Raw genomic sequence first — 7,841 nt, forward strand, 5'->3', positions numbered from 1 at the left:
TACTGTAAAGCCTTACAAAGCTAGTTAGCTATTTTCTGATCAATTTTTATTACACTCAAATGTGTGCATGTATGGTTACGTACGAATCACCATAGCTACAGCTAACAATGACTGACTGTCAAAAGTGAAGGTTTTCATGTGAGATATCAACCACATTTGTCCCATAGCTATACCAGGATGTGAAATGTAATTAATATACTGCCACATCACCTAATTGCATGTGTGATCGCCACCAATCACATAGTGTCCCTTCATGCTTTGCAAGGAACAACCTGTGTGACCGTCATGGTGATTGCATCATTCTTTCAGCATGTAAAAGGCTTCTTATATTGATTGGCCACTGATGATATCATAAGATATGGCTCATTTAAAAGGTTTCATGTGTGTCAATGGCATCATACTAACTGCAGCAGTGACTACAGTATTACACTAAGTAACCACCACTCCAAAGAGTTCCCAATTGCAAGGTAGGGAGGATTTAACACCCCTTGGAGATTAACCATTACTCAAAGGAGTAACACATGCTCTGAAGGAGGTGTCACTTAGTAAATCCTAAAAGTAACAATTAATCTCTTCAGAGTACTGATTGGTTACTCTCCAGGTGTGTTAAATCCTCCCTACTCTGGGAACTCATTAGAGTGGTGGTTACCCTTCATTTTTAACAGTGTATTTCCTGTAAGATATGTTACATTGTCACAATGTACAGTTAGCTATATAGTGGCCACACAAACTCACTCCATAGTGATAATGTTTGAACGTATTTCTCTCACTGCTCATAATAGTATCTATGAAATTTATTACAACTTCACTTTATCACATGTTGTACATGGCTAAAAAAGAAGATATATAACGTAGACTAACAGTTCCCCTGGAAGAATTAATCACAATGCCATGTCTAATCTCGGTCTTTTGATATATGTCACACATGGTGGCACCTGTACTGAGATAGTTATCAACAAAGTGAGTGTCAAACACCAAGGCAGAGGGTTATGCGTGATTGGGCTTGTAATTTTTACACACTGAGAAAAAGGAACTAGTTACCTTGTAAATCCTGCTCTTCTACAAAATAACCGTTTGACGAGTTGAATAATCAGAAGCATGTGTCTGCAGGTAAAAACCTCCTAAATGCAATTGCAGACCCAATTAATCAGATGAAGCACTAACATGGGACAAGAGGCTAAACTTCTCCTGAGACTTACCTGTCTAGATACATATACATGGGAAATGTTAGGGAAACACATTTCTGGATAGTATAATCTAATCAAAAACAGCCAAGCTGTAAAAAAAGGTGCGGCCCCCAAAAGGTCATGGTGAAAAAAGATGTGAAATCCAAGGTGGCGGCCAAGAAATGGCTGTGATGGTAGGTTAATGGTTAAATTTTAATAACGACAATTCAGGTGAATTTGGTGCTAAGACCAAGTGGCACAAAATTCACCTGAATTGCCATTATTAAAATGTAACCATTAACCTACCATCACAGCCATTTCTTGGCCGTCACCTTGGATTTCACATCTTTTTCACCATGGCCTTTTGGGGGCTACACCTTTTTTACAGCTTGGCTGTTTTTGATTAGATATCACTTCTTTTTGTATTTGTATACTGCAAAGCTGGCCTATGGCTGGCTTTGGGGCTTTTTTAACCCATGTGTTTTTTTCTTTACTACAGGAAGAAGAAAAGAACTTGAGAAGATTTGTAATACTTCAATTATTTTTGATTTTATTAGTAATTATACAAATTATATACATATATTTATTACATGCCCATTATTCCCCACAGGATATTTTTTTACAGCTGATCTCTCTACTGGGTGACTTGAAATGTAGCTGCACTATATACAGGATGGTTTCTTTGTAGCTGAACTCCCTACAAGGTGACCTCTTCTAGCTGGTCTCTCTACAGGGTGATTTGTTTGCAGCTAAACTCTCTACATGGTGGTTTCTTTGTAGCTGAACTCTCTACATGATGGTTTCTTTGTAGCTGAACTCTCTATAAGGTGACTTCGTCTAGCTGAACTCTCTACAGGGTGATTTTTTTTGTAGCTGAACTCTCTACAGGGTGATTTGATTGCAGCTGAACTCTCTACATGATGGTTTCTTTGTAGCTGAACTCTCTACAAGGTGACTTCGTCCAGCTGATCTCTCTATGGGGTGATTTTTTTTTTTTTGTTTCTAGCTGAACTCTCTACAGGTGATTTGTTTGCAGCTAAACTCTCTACATGGTGGTTTCTTTGTAGCTGAACTCCCTACATGATGGTTTCTTTGTAGCTGAACTCTCTACAAGGTAACTTCTTCTCTACAGGGTGTAGTTGAATTCTGGTTTGTTTGAGGCTGAACTCTCTACATGGCGGTTTCCTTGTAGCTGAACTCTCTACAGAGTGATTTGTTTGCAGCTGAACTCTCTACATGATGGTTTCTTTGTAACTGAACACTCTACAAGGTGACTTCTTCTAGCTGATCTTTCTACAGGGTGAATTGTTTGTAGCTGAACTACCTACAAGGTAACTTCTTCTAGCTGATCTCTCTACAGGGTGATTTGTTTGTAACTGAACTCTCTACATGATGGTTTGTTTGTAACTGAACTCTCTACATGATGGTTTCTTTGTAGCTGAACTCTCTACAAGGTGACTTCTTCTAGCTGATCCCTCTACAGGGGGATTTATTTGTAGCTGAACTCTCTACAAGGTGACCTCTTCTAGCTGATCTCTCTACAGGGTGAATTGTTTCTAGCTGAACTCTCTACAGGTAATTTTTTGCAGCTAAACACTCTACATGGTGGTTTCTTTGTAGCTGAACTCTGTACATGATGGTTTCTTTGTAGCTGAACTCTTTACAAGGTGACTTCTTCTAGCTGATCTTTCTACTGGGTGATTTGTTTGCAGCTGAACTCTCTACATGGTGGTTTCTTTGTTGCTGAACTCCCTACAAGGTGAATTCTTTTACCTGATCTCTCTACAGGGTAATTTGTTTGTAACTGAACTCTGTACAAGGTGCGTTTTTGTGGGTGATCTCACTGCAGGTTGATTTGTTTGTAGCTGAACTCACTAAGGGGTGATTTGCTTGTAGCTGAACTCCTTGCATTGTGTCTAGTTTCTAGCTGATCTCTCTACAGGGTGATTTGTTTGTAGCTAATCTCTCTACAAGTTGATTTGTGTGTAGCTGATCTCTCTGCAGGTTGATTTGTTTGTAGCCGATCTCTCTACAGTGTAATTTGTTTGTAGCTGAACTGTCTATAAGGTGATTTGTTTGTAGCTGATCTCTCTACAGGTTGATTTGTTTTAGCTGAACTCTCTACAGGGTGATTTACTTGTAGCTGAACTCCTTACATTGTGTCTAGTTTCTAGCTGATCTCTCTACAGGGTGATTTGTTTTTAGCTGATCTCTCTACAAGTTGATTTGTGTGTAGCTGATCTTTCTACAGGTTGATTTGTTTGTAGCCGATCTCTCTACAGGGTAATTTGTTTGTAGCTGAACTCTGTACAAGGTGCTTTTTTGTAGGTGATCTCACTGCAGGTTGATTTGTTTGTAGCTGAACTCACTAAAGGGTGATTTGCTTGTAGCTGAACTGTTTACATTGTGTCTAGTTTCTAGCTGATCTCTCTACAGGGTGATTTGTTTGTAGCTAATCTCTCTACAAGTTGATTTGAGTATAGCTGATCTCTCTGCAGGTTGATTAATTTGCAGCCGATCTCTCTACAGTGTAATTTGTTTGTTGCTGAACTGTCTATAAGGTGATTTGTTTGTAGCTGATCTCTCTGCAGGTTGATTTGTTTTAGCTGAACTTTCTACAGGCTGATTTACTTGTAGCTGAACTCCTTACATTGTGTCTAGTTTCTAGCTGATCTCTCTACAGGTTGATTTGTTTGCAGCCGATCTCTCTACAGGGTAATTTGTTTGTAGCTGAACTCTCTATAAGGTGATTTGTTTGAAGCTGAACTCTCTGCAAAGTGTTTTGTTTGTAGCTGACCTCTCTTCAGGGTGATTAGTTTCTAGCTGATTGCTCTACAGGTTGATTTGTTTGTAGATGAACTCTCTACAGGATAATTTGCTTGTAGCTGAACTCCGTACATTGTGTCTAGTTTGTAGCTGATCTTTCTACAGGGTGATTTGTTTGTAGCTGATCTCTATACAAGGTAATTTGTTTGTAGCTGAACTATCTATAAGGTGATTTGTTTGTAGCTGATCTCTCTGCAGATTGATTTGTTTTATCTGAACTCTCTACAGGGTGATATGTTTCTAGTTTATCTCTCTACAGGTTGATTTGTGTGTAACTGATCTCTCTACAAGCTGATTTGTTTGTAGCTGATCTCTCTGCAGATTGATTTGTTTTAGCTGAACTCTCTACAGGGTGATTTGTTTCTAGATGATCTCTCTACAGGTTGATTTGTTTGTTGCTGATCGTTCTAAAGGTTGATTTGTTTGTAGCTGAACTCTCTGCAAAGTGTTTTGTTTGTAGTTGATCTCTCTACAAGATGATTTTTTGTAGCTGACCTCTCTTCAGGGTGATTTGTTTCTAGCTGATATCTCTACAGGGTGATTTTTTGTAGCTGACCTCTCTTCAGGGTGATTTGTTTCTAGCTGATCGCTCTACAGGTTGGTTTGTTTGTAGCTGAACTCTCTACAGGGTGATTTGCTTGTAGCTGAACTCCTTACATTGTGTCTAGTTTCTAGCTGATCTCTCTACAGGGTAATTTGTTTATAGCTGAACTCTCTATAAGGTGATTTGTTTGTAGCTGATCTCTCTGCAGGTTGATTTGTTTCTAGCTTATCTCTCTACTGGTAGATTTGTGTTGATTTGTTCATTGCTGATTGCTCTAAAGGTTGATTTGTTGTAGCTGAACACTCTGCAAAGTGTTTTATTTGTAGCTGATCTCTCTACAGGGTAATTTGTTTCTAGCTGAACTCTCTCCACAGTGACTTGTGTGTAGCTGAATTCTGTGTAGCTGAATTCTGTGTAGCTGAATTCTCTAGAGAGTGACTTAATTGTAGCTGAACTCTCTACAGGGTGCATGACTTGTTTATAGCTGAACTTTCTTCAATGTGACTTGTAATGTTCTGAATCTCTATAGTGATATATTTGCTTAACTCTCCACATGGTGACTTGCTTCTTGCTGAACTGTCTATAAGATTAACTGTTTGCAGCTGAACTCCCTACAGAATAACTTGTGATGTAATAAAATTCTATAATGGAGTAAATAAATTAGCCGAATGCTCTATTAGGGTGACTGTTCTATTAGAGTATCTCGATCTCGCATTTGCTACACGGAGTTGGCTTTAGAATCATAACTCAGTGGTTTGTAATCCGATTCTTCTGTACTAGTGCAAGGACTTTCTATGAAGTTTATTCCAGCTATACACCGATTTTCAGCTCATTGCTCTAAGTGGTTTGCCTAGTAGGCGTGAAAACTAATACTTTTTTATTCATAAAAATCGATCGCGTAATTGTGACACAGGTTGGGTTTTGTGTCATATCTCCATGGTCTTTATCTCGATTCCTTTCAAATCACCAAAAGGCACTCCTACGATGGTTACTCCATCTACATAGCAATTTTCAACTCATTCCATGAAGCGGTTTACCCTGTAGGCGTGACAACAAATCGATCTTATTTTACGCGAATAATCGGTCATAACTCCTGAACCATTCATCGGATTTGTACCACATTTGATGCTAGGATTCGCCTTTGGACTCCCTTTCTGTGTGCCAAATTTCATGGCGATCGGAGTACGCGTTGGCTTGTTATAGCAATTTTTGCAAGTGTGCGAAAAGACGAAGAAAAAAAAAGGAAGAAAAAAAACGAAACTTTGGCAGCTCGTATCTCGGAAATGGCTGGAGCGATTTTCTTCCAATTTGGAATGTAGACTCCCCTGGCTGGCGGGCAACTCTGTAGCAAGTTTGGTTCCAATCGGATAAGTGATCACTGAGATACAAAGGTGTGAAAATGACGTTTTCGTTCTTCCTGTCAATATACTCACGGTGTGGCGCGCCGGCTTCTTGGGCCGCACGACACACTACCGTGTGTCTTGATATGTTGCATGAGCAGCATTACGTTACTGCGTGCTGGTACAAATTTATTGGTACATTTGGTCCTACTTGGCATGGAATCTAAATTTAAAGGTGGTTTACCTGGAGCCCTTGTATAACTCTCCATCTTCACTTCCAATGGCTTGCCGTCACTATTACTCAGGGTTTTCCCTAAACAGCAGTAGAGTGGTGCTACACTGCTCTACTTTGTTCAAAATTCCTTTAATGTGGTAAAAACAATGCTTTAATGAAATGGCCACTTTGATGTTAGTAGCAAATTGATGCTTTACTGTTCTACTGGGGAAATCTCTCTTACTACAACCGAAGAAGCAGTATTTGCTAATCACACTACACACATTATTTGTCCAAGGAAAGCTGAAAGATTGCATATCTCTACATTAATGACCCTGTTTGAATTGATTGTTGCTTGGGGCTACCTCATTCTTAATGCACATTGTGCTACAACAACATTAACTCGTGTTTTGGGTGGCTGCCCCAGCACCTTGTCACAGGGGCACTTCAGACATGACCAAGTTTCACAATGTTTAGTCACCAAATTTGGCTGGATTACGTACTGTGTTGATTTCAAACAAGTGACTGTCCCCAGAAAACAATTCTCCTTCTCATGCCATATCGTTCAAACATTATTATATTCACAGCCAGAGAAATAACTCAGTGGCTAACTTAGCATCATCTGAAGTCAATCAGAGACCACAGACAGTGCAAGAAGGAAAGAAGATTTGTCTGAGTTTGATCAAATGGAAGTTTCCTGTTAACACACAGTTAAATTGATGAGTGTATTAGGCTTCTAATAGTTCACCATCATCATTATCACCACTCTAAAAAACTGTGTTAACATCATGATATGTGACCGGATTTGCGAAAAGGTACCTTTTTCACACACAAAATTTGACTCCTTTTTTGAAGTTTAAAGCTTCATAACTTTTTTATCATGGCATATAATTGCTTGAAAGTTTCACTGCATGTAGCTACAGTATCTGGCTACATTTTGATACTAAGAGCAAGTTAATCAGCACAAGGAGTCAAATGTTACATCATTTTGTTTGTTGGTATGTCAAATGTGTGGAAAAGGTACCTTTTCGCAAATCCGGTCACATATTATATAGAAAATCATGACAAGGTCAGATTGCAGAATTTACCTATGTAGTAGCTACACAATCAATCTCCTTATCATGAAAAATGATATTCTTGGCATGCAAGAAACTGCCCAGAGTAGTTACTTAAACATTGGCTGCCATCTACAACAGCCATGTGTATGTATGTCTTTTTGTAATTTTATTTTACTCCTTGCCCAACCCACCTATAAACCCATCTGTGGTAGTGTGTGTCTCTAAAGATATACCGGTGGCAATTCTAGACCTGACTTACGAGAAAGGGGGGAGGCAAGTAGGGAACAGCATGACTATTGTTGTATAGCTGTAATATAAAGTAGAATTTCAGGGGGGTCTAGTGGTGCAACCCCCAGAAGCTGAGGGATTTTTTCAATTTGAAGGTTTGCTAAAGACATGGAAAATGCTAATAATAACAATGCCAATCTATACTGCAACTTTCCCCAAGGTTTAAAAAAAATTTTTTCAGTTAGAATTGCCTATGAATATAGTCGGGTAGTTCCCTTTTTCTTAAGTACACTCATTTCTGGAAGGATCTAGAGGGAACAGCCTACACAGACTACGATATTCCAATATAGCACTTTAATAGTATTCATATAAATATCCACTTGTTAACAGATTATATGGCATGGATTCCAGGAACATTGAATTTCAAGAATTTTTGCTTTCATTGAGGGGGAACATTTATAGACC

Source organism: Dysidea avara, chromosome 4, assembly GCF_963678975.1.
Source record: "Dysidea avara chromosome 4, odDysAvar1.4, whole genome shotgun sequence".
Taxonomy (NCBI): Eukaryota; Metazoa; Porifera; class Demospongiae; order Dictyoceratida; family Dysideidae; genus Dysidea; species Dysidea avara.